Source organism: Procambarus clarkii, chromosome 20, assembly GCF_040958095.1.
Source record: "Procambarus clarkii isolate CNS0578487 chromosome 20, FALCON_Pclarkii_2.0, whole genome shotgun sequence".
In the NCBI taxonomy this organism is placed as follows: domain Eukaryota; kingdom Metazoa; phylum Arthropoda; class Malacostraca; order Decapoda; family Cambaridae; genus Procambarus; species Procambarus clarkii.
In genome coordinates this window covers 17,520,776-17,535,506 of record NC_091169.1, presented here as the reverse complement: position 1 = coordinate 17,535,506, position 14,731 = coordinate 17,520,776, and the positions used below count along the sequence as shown (strand labels likewise).

The following is a 14,731-nucleotide window of genomic DNA, read 5'->3' as shown; positions in this document are numbered from 1 at the left end:
TGGATAACATATCCATGAAATTGGATATGGATAACATATCCATATGGATAACATTTCCATGAAATTGACGCAAGAAGCAGACATACATATATAGGAGAAAGAGCGGCGAGAATTTCGTTGTCAATGTATTGCTGATTTGACATGAAATACTGGTGATTGACAGGCCAGGTGACAGATGCCATACCGCTGACTGACGCGCCGAACGACAGAGGGCCGACTGCTTGTTCACACACCAACATTTACCCAAGGGTGACTTGTTGGAACCGAATGGAGGTCGTGTCGACAGCCGAGCGGGGGATATGGACAGTCGAACGAGGGCTATTGACCGCCGAACAAGGGATATTGACAGCCGAACGAAGGCTATTAACAGCCGAACGAGAGCTATTAACAGCCTAGCGATGCTATTGATAACCGAGCAAGGGCTATCGACACCCGAGCAAGGGCTATCGACACCCAAGTAAGGGGCTATCGACACCCAAGTAAGGGGCTATCGACACCCAAGTAAAGGGCTATCAACACCCGAGTAAGGGGCTATCGACAGCCGAGCAAAGGCTAGCCTGATTGGCTATGACGATCCTGAGTGCCACAACCCCAGTGACCGGAAAACTATTGCCCAGAAACCAGACAAAACCCAGAAAATGGGTTGAAATATATTGGTTTATGACCCGATATTAAAGAGGCCTTTGATGCAATACTATTTGGAAAGCAAATATGATAAAGGAATCACATACTTACTTCATAAATAGCTTATTAATTATTAAGTTAAAGTTCAGATGGAAATGTTACAATATATAGTACTTGTAAGGGATGAGAGCAGACTAGGAGCTGGGATACGAGGGCAAACTAGGGGCTGGGATAAGAGGACATACTAGGAGCTGGGAATATGAGAGAGAAAGCCTAAATATGAGGAGCCAATGACAGAATGGAGCCCAACCCCTTGCATCATCGGGTATCGAACCCATACCCAGCTCGAAGCGAAGCCAATGCTCTTCCAACAATCCAAGGGAAGGGAACTATCAGGGGAAAGCGCCAAGCCGTCACGACTATATAGCACTGGGAAGGGGTCAGGATAAGGATATGGGATGGGACAGAGGGAAGGAATGGTGCCCAACCACTTGGACGATCGGGGATTGAACGCCGACCTGTAACAATCCAAGTGGCTGGACACTCTGCTGTACCAAACGACCATAAACAACAGAGTGATGAATTAACGGACAAAAAAAAAACAAAAAAAATCATTCCGTGATCCTTATTTAATATTATATTTATATAATTATATTATATTTATATTACAGGAGTAAATCTCCTCGACATGTATACCCAGTATTGCATATATTATATTATCGTATATAATTACTTTTTTTAAATCTTTCCAAGAGAGTGGACTGTGCAAATATGTGTTGATGAATTATTTAGAAATGACAACGTATGCATTAGTGAACAAATGTGCATACCTGAAGAATACACACACACACTCAGGCACTTATCAAACTGAACTTTGCATAAGAGAACAGACACGCTTAAAATGTTAACTTTTAATTAAGCGAATATCTCACTTATATATTTTTCCACGCCATCATTAAGGGGAGTTTAAGTGAAGATTACAAACACTCGCTTTCCACGCTAGAATGCTAAATGCGGTTCGAGCAACTGGTTCATATTGCATGGGCAGTTTAAGCGAGTTGCATTCTGTCTACCCCCCTTTCCCTTCTTTATTTTGAGTAAGGGTAGAATGAGCGGGTGGCGCTCATTCACGCTACAGCTAATGAGAGTTTAAGCTATTGTTGGTTTTGTGCAGCGAAAGAACAGCATGAATAGGTCTTCCTACAGCATACGTAGGTCAGTCAACAGCATTCAGAGGTCAGTCAACAGCAATCAGAGGTCACCCAATAGCATTCAGAGGTCACCCAATAGCATTCAGAGGTCAGTCAACAGCATTCAGAGGTCAGCCAACAGCATTCAGAGGTCAGCCAACAGCATTCAGAGGTCACCCAATAGCATTCAGAGGTCAGTCAACAGCATTCAGAGGTCAGCCAACAGCATTCAGAGGTCAGCCAACAGCATTCAGAGGTCACCCCAATAGCATTCAGAGGTCAGCCAACAGCATTTAGAGGTCAGCCAACAGCATTCAGAGGTCAGCCAACAGCATTCAGAGGTCAGCCAACAGCATTCAGAGGTCAGCCAACAGCATTTAGAGGTCAGCCAACAGCATTCAGAGGTCAGCCAACAGCATTCAGAGGTCAGCCAACAGCATTCAGAGGTCAGTCAGCAGCATTCAGAGGTCAGCCAACAGCATTCAGAGGTCAGCCAACAGCATTCAGAGGTCAGCCAACAGCATTTAGAGGTCAGCCAACAGCATTCAGAGGTCAGCCAACAGCATTCAGAGGTCAGCCAACAGCATTCAGAGGTCAGTCAACAGCATTCAGAGGTTAACCTACAGTATACAGCATATAGAGATCAATCTACAGCATTCAGCATAAAGAGGTCAACCTACAGCATACAGAGGTCAACCTACAGATTACAACAGAGGTCAACCTACAGATTACAACAGAGGTCAACCGACAGCACACAGCATCCATAGGTCAACCTACAGCATGTATACCTTTGTCAGTATAACTTTCCGCCAGCATATGTGCCAGTCCAACACCTACCTCCCCGTCACGTCATACTGGAATATGACAGTCTCGTGTCATATCGGAGTATGACAGCGTCATGTCATGCCGCGGCGTGTCATGACAGTGGCGTGGAACGGCCGGTAAGCACATACGAATATGCAGAGAAAATGATTGATCGTCGACTTCCCCCACAAAATACTCGACAATGGAGTTGATTAATGGGTTTCAAACATCTCCAACACCGGGAATTTTATATCACTGATGCTGGAAGCATAAAGGAAAACTAAACATACATAAACATGCACAGGGAATATTAAAATTGAAAATTATCAAGGTAACTCAAATACGAATCTATATTCTAAAATTAAGTCAACCCAAGAATAAGACCAAGTTCTCAGAGAAGGCCAACATCTTCAAGTCTGGAAAAGTCCAATCACACAGGAAAGTGGAACAAATGTTACTGATTACGGAATCATTGTCCAATTTTCAGCTTGAGCCGGAGCGTATGCCATTGTTGTTGTTGTTGTTAAAGATTCGCTACCTGGAACAAAAGTTCCAAGTAGCACAGGCTATGGTGAGCCCGTAGTGCCTTCTGAGCGCCTCTAGCTCTCGGCCTGCACGAGTCTTGTTCTCTCGGAACCACAAATCCACAAGGGCCGTGACGAGGATTCGAACCTGCGTCCGAGAGCATCCCAGACGCTGCCTTAATCGCCTGAGCTACGACATGGTCAAAAGGAGTAGAAACCGATGTGAACAGTAAGTTCTACTGAACTTACTGTTCACATTTTCCAAAATGACACATTTTCCGCGGTGACTTCAGGCGTCAAACCACATTCTAAAGACTATCTCACCTTGCTCAGGCAGTGAAATGGAATCCCTAATAACGCTGTCAAAATTTGCCTGCGGCTGACATTCTCAAGATGAAACGGAAATGAGAGACTATGCCTTGGGGAAGCCTAGTTACCAGTGGCATTCTTGGCCTCATTAACTCGTTCGAGGCCAGAGACACTGACATTTATTAGACATCCGCTTAAATTTATTTGACATCCACGCCATCCAAGCTACAACTCTTAAATATAAATGACTATAATATGTACCGAAATATATCATTTCTTCTGTAAATTTAGAAATCTCAATATTTCAGTAAAATCCTTTTTTGTGAAATAATCTTCTTGAGCAGACACCAACACTGAGAGCTCATGATACAACTTGCAATCTGTGAAAAGCTGACTAAACTACTGCACAAAAAATATGAAAAGCAAACGAATCCAAATCTGACGCAAATAAGAGATTAGCAAAATATTTATACAATCCTAACGAGAGAGACTTCGAGAGCGGAGAAATGATTCAGACATAAATTATCTTTAAAAGGTTTTTTTTTTAATTTACAGCAAAGTGGGTGGAGTACACTACCTCTGCCGATCCCCCCCCCCCCCCATTCCTACTAATTTGGTGCGATGTTATGATACCCAACTGATCTAACAAGGATTTATAAGAGGAAAAGGTAATTTTAAAATAAAGTTTGTGTATAGTTAAAGGCATTTCATGTTAATACCAAATATTTTTCTCCATGTCAGAATTTGAATATTATATATCCCTTTATACCTAATATAAGATTACCATATAACCCTCTAGATAACGATGGACGCACCACAGATGACCAGGACAGTGACGTAGCATATGAATGTATATACCTATAGTTTACCTGTGGCCAGTTCCAAGAGTTCTACTCCACAAGCCAGGCCTGGGACCTGGCTTGTCTTACGAACACTTCCATCCACACCTTTTTAATAACATTTTACAACATAAATAAATGACACGGTCTCAATACCAGTAACAACTCCTCACTTGATGAATTACATGGCACTACGAACCATGTAATAGTGAACCCATCTTATCCACGAGTCGTTATCGGCCCCAAATCATTAAAACACGTCGACCAATAGGGAGTTTATGCAGCGGATTAAACCGCTTCATAAGAGGAACAAATCATGGTCATAAGAGAGGAACGACCAAGTTCCAAGAGGAACTTGGTCGGATTACACCGCTGCACAAACCTCCCTATTACTCGACCTGGAGACAACGCATAAACGTCAAGTGTCCGCTTACCTCTGCACTTCTGGAGATCGACAACGCGGTTTACCGTCGATTATGCCACTATACGAATTCGTGGGCCGTGGACCACCACCTCCAGCCCGACACACTGTCACATGGTCACTGGGAGAGACCCGCCACCCTCGCCTCCACCACCACTCACGGCTGTTATCCTGCTCCAAATGATCCGTTTCTAAAGTTCCACGACTCACCTTTGCTCTCTGTTCGTTCAGGCGGCCTCACCCCCCTAAAGACTTGATCAGTGTATTCAAAATTGAGGTTTTCTCGTATGTATAAATATACATATATATATATATATATATATATATATATATATATATATATATATATATATATATATATATATATATATATATATATATATATATATATATATATAGCCTACGACTGCACATCGAGTCAGCTATCGATCGGTCTGTGTGCATGGGAACAGAGCACCAACCTTCTTCCATGTCATGGGAAGGGTGAACAAAAACACTGTGGCGTCGCCTCTCTCCACCAACGAGGAAGCGACAAACCACACGGCACCTCGGATGCATTTCCGACGGTTCCTTTTATATAAAAGGGGTGACGCCGAGGAAAATAAGACTCGAGTCCCTACCAAATAGGCAAATAGGACCAATAGGCTTTCTACAAACACTTCTATTCAATACCCATTGTTTCGTGTTCTGTCTTGTGTTGATGAAATTAATACCCTATTAATGCCACCTCTTGTTCTGTCTTGTGTTGATGAAATTAATACCCTATTAATGCCACCTCACCCCATCCACCTCACTAAAATGTAGATATAAAATCGGAGATGCGTAAGTTCTATTCAGTTGTGTATTTGTAAACTAAAGTCTTTGAAAATGTAATAAGTTTTACGAAACGCGCTCGTGTCGCGTCAGACTAGAAATAAAAACTGAATTTTGGAGAATTGATTTTTGATTTACTTCCAACAGTGAAAAGAAATGTACGAAAGATTGAGAAAATTCGTGTTAGAATTATTATTCTTACTTTTTCGGTCATATTTAATAATATATGTCTACAGGAAAGACTGCTACCAAAATATACTAATATATATATATATATATATATATATATATATATATATATATATATATATATATATATATATATATATATATATATATATAATTATTATTATTTATGTATATTTATTATTGTATTCTTTATGTATATATGTATACGTATACTAATACATATGTATTATGTATTATGTATACTTTATGTATACTTTATTATTATTGTATATTTGGAGTTTGGGTATAGTTAGGTCTTGGTTTGATAAGGTGTTTCGGTCCGGTTGGTAATGTGTGTACTTGCAGCACGTGGGTGCTTACCTATCTGTGACAATGGGGAAGTGAGCTCTAGCTCCTTATGCCCTACCTTTTATAGTCTTGTTGTATCTGTTCCATTATAGTTTAACTATTCTGACCTTCAAATTTGTCAAATCTGTCCTCTTGTTCTACTCTCATAATTTAAAGAGGCTGTCCTTTTCCACCTGCTGTATTCTCCTCAGTATCTTGTATGTTCTGATCATGTCTACTATGTTTCTTCTGTCGGTTGTTGTTGTTTTTTTTAGATTCAGCTACTCGAAACAAAAAGTTCCAAGTAGCACGGGCTATGGTGAACCCGTAGTGGACTTACCCGACAGAGGAGCAGTGCTGTAACTAGTTTCTTGTATTGTCCTCCAGGCATTGAGAGGTTCAGTCTAAGAGTCTGGTCGTAGCCACCAGACAGAGCAGACGCGTGTCTGAGTGGCTTCTTGCGGGAGCTAAACGAGCAAATTGGCTTGTTTGAGCGCCACCTTCAGCCGGCCCACCCCACCTGTGACTTCTTCCATGTCGTCACGGTGACATGCGTGAGACAATGGACTCTTAAACACCTCCTTTAAGACGCAAGAAGTCCGTTGGATGTTGTAGAACTTGATTAAAGTAGATCCACTGGAGAGAATAATAAAATTAAAAGTGAAGGAAGGACTTAACATATGTGTAAGATGACCAGACCACACACTAGAAGGTGAAGGGACGACGACGTTTCGGTCCGTCCTGGACCATTCTCAAGTCGATGAGAATGACTGACTTGAGAATGGTCCAGGACGGACCGAAACGTCGTCGTCCCTTCACCTTCTAGTGTGTGGTCTGGTCAACTTACTTTAGCCACGTTATTGTGACTCATCGCCTGCATATGTGTAAGACTATTAGAATCATAAATTTCGGATGTAAACTTTACAACCTTTCTCAAGGAGCTGTTTACAATGTTCCAAAGAGGATTTCTGTTCGTTTGTGTTTATTTGTCTGGGAGAGCGGCTGACTTGCCGTCCATTATATCAGAAGGCATTGTGACCTTGCCAAGGGACCTCCCAAGGGACTCCCAAGGGACTCCCCAGAGACTCCCCAGGGACTCGCTAAATTATCCGAATTTCCGGAAACTGTGGGCAAGGGTTCCGGGGATCATTGTTCCCTCTCTGGACACCACAAGGTCTGTGTTTACATGAATTAATGAGATTAGTTAACTTTCTTCCTAGGAATAATATTTCCTTAAAGAAGCAAATAAGAATAATTATTCTAAAGAATAAAAATAATTATTATAACGCATAAGAATAATTCTTATTCTTGTTAGCAAAACCTAAACACGTAACCTATCCTACGCCTATAGTACAAATTATAATATATTGTTATTAATTAATATTTCAGAAATACAAAATACACAAAATGTTAAATGGTTTTAAAAAATGTTAAACTAGATTTATTCCTCCAAGGAGTGCCGGACCAACCGGGCTGTGGTGGGTATGTGGGCCTGCGGGCCGCTCCAAGCAACAGCCTGGTGGACCAAACTCTCACAAGTCGAGCCTGGCCTCGGGCCGGGCTTGGGGAGTAGAAGAACTCCCAGAACCCCATCAACCAGGTATCATCAACCAGGTATCAACCAGGTTGAATGCGTCTGTGGGCGACGACCGCAGCTTGGGCGAGCAGAGCCTGACGGAGGGTTGCTCAGTCATCTTCAGTCAAAGAAAACATATTAAGTCACCTGACTTAACATCTAAGATAATGGCTTGGGGAGAAGAACACTTTGTGGCGATGGGTTCAGTCGTGGAGGACTGACTGTGGCTGGAAGCCACACTGAGCATAGTGTGGCTGAGGAGAGGCTATGGCTGGAAGCACACACTGAGCATAGTGTGGCTGAGGAGAGGCTATGGCTGGAAGCACACACTGAGCATAGTGTGGCTGAGGAGAGGCTATGGCTGGAAGCCACACTGAGCATAGTGTGGCGGCGGGTGTAGAGTGAGCGGAACAGTGTTATGGGTCCCAGGTGGAGCGGAGCGTCCCAGCTACAGAAAACAATACCAGCAATTAGGTGACGGGCGACCAGACAGCACAACGAGGTGGGGGATTGTGTGAACCCCCTGTCCTCCCTATCCTCCCTATCCTCCCTGTCCTCCTCTCCCTGTCCTGCAGTGGCGTCCGCTCCCTGTTGCATTGTTTACTCACTCAAACCAACATTTTGATTGAGTTCTTTTGGCTTGGTGTTGAGCCTATGGCGTATATAAAGCTCTAGAAATGTTATTAAGGCTATAACAACACCTTCCTGACCAGTCGGCAAGGACACACTAGTTCTGATCATCGTCCATGACTAAAGGGGAACTCCCAAGTATATATTCACCGAGAAGTTGAGTATACCTCTAACAATATATATAAATATATATATATATATATATATATATATATATATATATATATATATATATATATATATATATATATATATATATATATATATGTGTGTGTGTGTGTGTGTGTGTGTGTGTGTGTGTGTGTGTGTGTGTGTGTGTGTGTGTGTGTGTGTGTGTGTGTGTGTGTGTGTGTGTGTGTGTTCTCAGCTGCAAGGAATAAGTAATTATGAAGGAGGTTACAAGCTGGGTAGAATACGTAGCTACTATAAAACGAAGCCCGTAAGGCTACAGAGTATTTGGAATGAATAGGAAAGTAGGATAGGAGGTGCGATACGGGGTAGGGAGTGAAGGAAAGGTGACTAACAACGTGAGCCATGGGGAATCGAACACGGATCTGCAAAAAGTGATAGTCGCAGTAAAGACCAGGTAAGTGGTGTCTCCTGCAGGGAGGAGACTCAGATTTAAAGAAAAGATTCTGGTAATCCTTTAAATGTTTCCATATGTGTGTAATAGGATTAAAGTGAAACATTTTAAGCAAGCTAATCATAAATTTAGGAATCATAAGAATTTTTAGATCCTGGGCGTTCTGAATGGCAGTCGAGATTGGGGCTTCCTGAGTGACAATCGAGGACTGTTCCTAAGCTTCCTGAGTGACAATCGAGTACTTTTCATTGGGTTCCTGTGTGTCAGCCGAGTACTCATTCTTGGCTTTCTAAGTGGCAATCAAGTACTGATCTTAGACTTCGTAAGTGGCAGTCGAGCAGTTGATGACAGAGGGACTAAAATGGCTATGCCTGTCCAGGTAATACTGACAGGGGGTGCGGGGGTGTTCTGGAACATAGTCCTCATGGCACTGACAGATTGCAAATAAAACCGACTCCTTGTTGCAATGCTTTTAGTGGGTTCAACGAGAAAAGATAATTGTTCCATTGGTACCTTCTTTTAATAATTATTGATCCACTGCTGGCTGAACTCCCAATGTCATCAGAGAGATTATGAAATATTCAATTTCTACGATGATTCAATAGGAATGAAATGCGCACAAAAGGGGTGACTTTGAGTGACCAAACATGGAACTAATAAAGATATCAAGAAATGTAAAGATATAATCTATAAAATGTAGATATAAAGATGAATGAAATGAGCACAAAAGGGGTGACTTTGAGTGACCAAACATGGAACTAATAAAGATATCAAGAAATGTAAAGATATAATCTATAAAATGTAGATATAAAGATGAATGAAATGAGCACAAAAGGGGTGACTTTGAGTGACCAAACATGGAACTAATAAAGATATCAAGACACATGTAGACGACGAGTCACAATAACGTGGCTGAAGATATGATGACATAACCAAACATCAGAAGATGGAGAAACGTCGACGACGTTTCGGTCCCTTCTGGACCATTATCAAGACGTATGATAATGGTCCATGACGGACCGAAACGTCGTCGAAAGGTTTGGTCATCATATGCAAGCATAATTTCTAGGGTGATTCAATATTACTAAGAATTACACAAAAGGGTGACACGATATGGCTAATCAGGTGGCTAGTGAGAACACAGGATATATCTTCAATATTCTGAGAAATAATCGAAGGTAATTATTTGAGAAGCGCAAGAAGTAATAAGGTAATAAGTGATGCAGTAAATTATACAAATGGGTAGTTGTAAAAATGCAAGAAAATACAGTAGTTAGCTTGTTTTTCCTCCACCACCAACCCATTATATATATTTACAGGTATAATATATATACAATATATATTTACATATACAAAATCCTATATTTTCTCTCGCAAAAACACTTGAAAATCCATTTCTGTAAATGTATAATAAAAGATAGTAAAAAAGCTATTTTTCGACGGTACGTCTTTGTAAACGAGGAGCACCATGTTCACCGGGAATTTCGGTACATCAAATTGTTTAAAACCATACTGGCGTATATATATATATATATATATAGATATATATATATATATATATATATATATATATATATATATATATATATATATATATATATATATATATATATATATATGTATATATATATATATATATATATATATATATATATATATATTATTAAATATGACCGAAAAAGTAAGATTAATAATTCTAACACGAATTTTCTCAACTTTCGTACATTACGCTTCACTGTTGGAGGTAAATAAAAAATCACTTCTCCAAAATTCATTTTTATTTCTAGTCTGACGCGACACGGGCGCGTTTCGTAAAACTTATTACATTTTCAAAGACTTCACAAATACACAACTGATCAGAACGTATCTCTGATTTTATATCTACATTTGAGTGAGGTGGGAAGGGTGATGTGGCATTTAACACAAGACAGAACAGGAGGGGATATTAATAGGGTATTAAAAGTATCAACACAAGACAGAACAGAAACAATGGGTATTGAATAGAAGTGTTTGTAGAAAGCCTATTGGTCCATATTTCTTGATGCTTCTATATTGGAGCGGAGTCTTGAGGTGGGTAGAATATAGTTGTGCAATAATTGGCTGTTGATTGCTGGTGTTGACTTCTTGATGTGTAGTGCCTCGCAAACGTCAAGCCGCCTGCTATCGCTGTATCTATCGATGATTTCTGTGTTGTTTACTAGGATTTCTCTGGCGATGGTTTGGTTATGGGAAGAGATTATATGTTCCTTAATGGAGCCCTGTTGCTTATGCATCGTTAAACGCCTAGAAAGAGATGTTGTTGTCTTGCCTATATACTGGGTTTTTTGGAGCTTACAGTCCCCAAGTGGGCATTTGAAGGCATAGACGACATTAGTCTCTTTTAAAGCGTTCTGTTTTGTGTCTGGAGAGTTTCTCATGAGTAGGCTGGCCGTTTTTCTGGTTTTATAGTAAATCGTCAGTTGTATCCTCTGATTTTTGTCTGTAGGGATAACGTTTCTATTAACAATATCTTTCAGGACCCTTTCCTCCGTTTTATGAGCTGTGGAAAAGAAGTTCCTGTAAAATAGTCTAATAGGGGGTATAGGTGTTGTGTTAGTTGTCTCTTCAGAGGTTGCATGGCTTTTCACTTTCCTTCTTATGATGTCTTCGATGAAACCATTGGAGAAGCCGTTATTGACTAGGACCTGCCTTACCCTACAGAGTTCTTCCTCTGAAGAACTCTCTAGGGTAAGGCAGGTCCTAGTCAATAACGGCTTCTCCAATGGTTTCATCGAAGACATCATAAGAAGGAAAGTGAAAAGCCATGCAACCTCTGAAGAGACAACTAACACAACACCTATACCCCCTATTAGACTATTTTACAGGAACTTCTTTTCCACAGCTCATAAAACGGAGGAAAGGGTCCTGAAAGATATTGTTAATAGAAACGTTATCCCTACAGACAAAAATCAGAGGATACAACTGACGATTTACTATAAAACCAGAAAAACGGCCAGCCTACTCATGAGAAACTCTCCAGACACAAAACAGAACGCTTTAAAAGAGACTAATGTCGTCTATGCCTTCAAATGCCCACTTGGGGACTGTAAGCTCCAAAAAACCCAGTATATAGGCAAGACAACAACATCTCTTTCTAGGCGTTTAACGATGCATAAGCAACAGGGCTCCATTAAGGAACATATAATCTCTTCCCATAACCAAACCATCGCCAGAGAAATCCTAGTAAACAACACAGAAATCATCGATAGATACAGCGATAGCAGGCGGCTTGACGTTTGCGAGGCACTACACATCAAGAAGTCAACACCAGCAATCAACAGCCAATTATTGCACAACTATATTCTACCCACCTCAAGACTCCGCTCCAATATAGAAGCATCAAGAAATATGGACCAATAGGCTTTCTACAAACACTTCTATTCAATACCCATTGTTTCTGTTCTGTCTTGTGTTGATACTTTTAATACCCTATTAATATCCCCTCCTGTTCTGTCTTGTGTTAAATGCCACATCACCCTTCCCACCTCACTCAAATGTAGATATAAAATCAGAGATACGTTCTGATCAGTTGTGTATTTGTGAAGTCTTTGAAAATGTAATAAGTTTTACGAAACGCGCCCGTGTCGCGTCAGACTAGAAATAAAAATGAATTTTGGAGAAGTGATTTTTTATTTACCTCCAACAGTGAAGCGTAATGTACGAAAGTTGAGAAAATTCGTGTTAGAATTATTAATCTTACTTTTTCGGTCATATTTAATAATATATGTCTACAGGAAAGACTGCTACCAAAATATACTAATATATATATATATATATTCACCATTCCTTCTCCCCCTCTATCCCCCAGACTCTTGTCCTCATATCCCTTCCAGGCATTAAATAGCAATACTGACTTAAACGCTTTCAATTCGTCACGACCTTGGTACGATTCATCGGTTAAAATATGAACGAAAACTGGATTTTTTTTCCAAAACATACGATTAAACACCTGAGCAATAAGAGGCACTCTGACCACAACACAAATATGTATACGAGAGGCCAAGGAAGGAACTATTAGGGGAAAGCGCCAAGCTATTACGACTAAATATATCACTGGGAAGGGGTCAGGATAAGGATTTTGGATGGGACGGGGGGAAAGGAATGGTGCCCAAACACTTGGACGGTCGGTACGAGAGGCCAAGGAACACTGAGAAAAACACAAGCACCTGCAACATATAAGGGTTCAACATTAGAGCAAGAACAGCAACATTACATAAAGTGCAAACACAAAAGAAGAAAAAATAAACACGCTACAGCACTTGCAAATGGACTCAACAAAGCAAGAACAAATACACTGAAAAGAACAAGTGCAACACACAAAGCAACGCAACAACACATATACCCAATAAAGCAATTGCAAACGAATTCAACAAACTTAGAACAAATACTTCCAACAAAACAAGTAAACCCAAGTACAATTACAATGCAGTATTGCATTGTAAGTTTAATATACACGTATTGACAGTGACTTTGATTTAGATATTCACGAAATGCACTGACGGACATGAAGCAGTATGAACATAAACGGGAAGAGTGATGAGTGTATGTCCAATCATCACTCAATCATTTGAACACCTAATGCACCACGATCTTGACGTTCTTAACCATTGCGTCGAAATTCCAGTGCTTTAGTGAACGTGAATGCGCTTGAATACTGACGCCTCCCGGGATTAATAACCATTGCCTAGGGAGGTTAAATAGATTCGAACGCTTTTTGATTAGGCCAAAAACCCGTTCGAAATGTTACACTTGTCATATCATAAGAACGGTGATACGTGATTCAGATTATATTCCGATTCCTCGGTCATTATAACTCAGTGTTCGAATCTAAAAAAAAACTAAACACTTATTAAACATAGAAATTACAATGACGTGATGCATCAAATGAGCAAATCCACAAGGGCCGTGACGAGGATTTGAACCTGTGTCCGAGTATTTATTTGTACAGCCGTCTATGGCCAAGAGCTTGTATGAAACACGTGTATGAAAGTATAAATACTATGACCTGGTTTTGAAAACATCTCTTTGAAAGTATTCAAAGCTTGTCTTTGCCTTTAGAGCATCAGTATGACAGTATAACGAGCATGATCCTGTCCTCTGACTTCCAGTATTAGAGTATACAGAGTATAACCTAGTTTCCAAAACCTAGTATGACAGTATACAGAGCACAATCCTGTCTTTATCTCCCAGTATGAAAATATACATGTCCCAGTGTTTAGAGCACCAATAGGAAAGTATACTGGCTATAACCCTGTATTCTGACAATATGTATGGAAAATATACAGAAGTTTCAGTACAGAAGCTAAGTTTTGAGTCACAAAATGACGAATGAATGTTATGGCCCAGATGATAAATTACAAATGTAATATTTAATGTTGTCTCTGTCAAAGAGTTCAAAAGGAATTTATTTGTCGACCAATTTAAAAATAAATCCTATTTTTTTTCCAATTTTGGAGAAATGGGAGAATGTTCATGAGCTCAAACCCATAATACCAATATATAAAAAGGGCAAATGAGGGCATGAAGCTGGGATATGAAGATAAGGAACTGGCATAAAAGACTATGGAGCTGGGATATTAAAAAAAAGGAGCAAAGGGAATTGGGAAATGAGCGGGGTATATGAATGACGGAGTGAAAGAACGGTGTCCGATTACTTAAACCATCGGGGGGATCGAACCCTGGCCATGCAGAATTGAAAAGGTAACTGGAACGTAGTTGAGGAAAGCCTGTGGATCGGGTTGGAAGAGGGGGGGGGGGCATGATTCCTCCCTTCCCTCCTCTCTGTACTGCTGTTTATTTGATTAGACAAGGTTTCCCCTCTGGTGTATTTTGCTTTATTCCTCAAGCAAATCAACTGCAACCA

The 14,731-nt window shown here is 40.4% G+C and overlaps 1 protein-coding gene across 5 annotated transcripts in view; it reads right to left on the bottom strand.

Annotated features, from left to right (window-relative positions):
• Nucleotides 1–14,731, bottom strand: part of LOC123755258 (putative neural-cadherin 2) — an 872,905-nt gene that overhangs the window by 839,048 nt on the left and 19,126 nt on the right. The window contains exon 1 of one of the 5 annotated variants that reach the window (XM_069327630.1): nucleotides 4,725–4,874. The exons of the other annotated variants lie outside the window; for them this stretch is intronic. The gene's annotated coding sequence lies outside the window, so the exon portion shown is untranslated. Of the gene's footprint in view, nucleotides 1–4,724; nucleotides 4,875–14,731 lie in introns of those variants that run through there. 5 annotated transcript variants of the gene reach the window in all.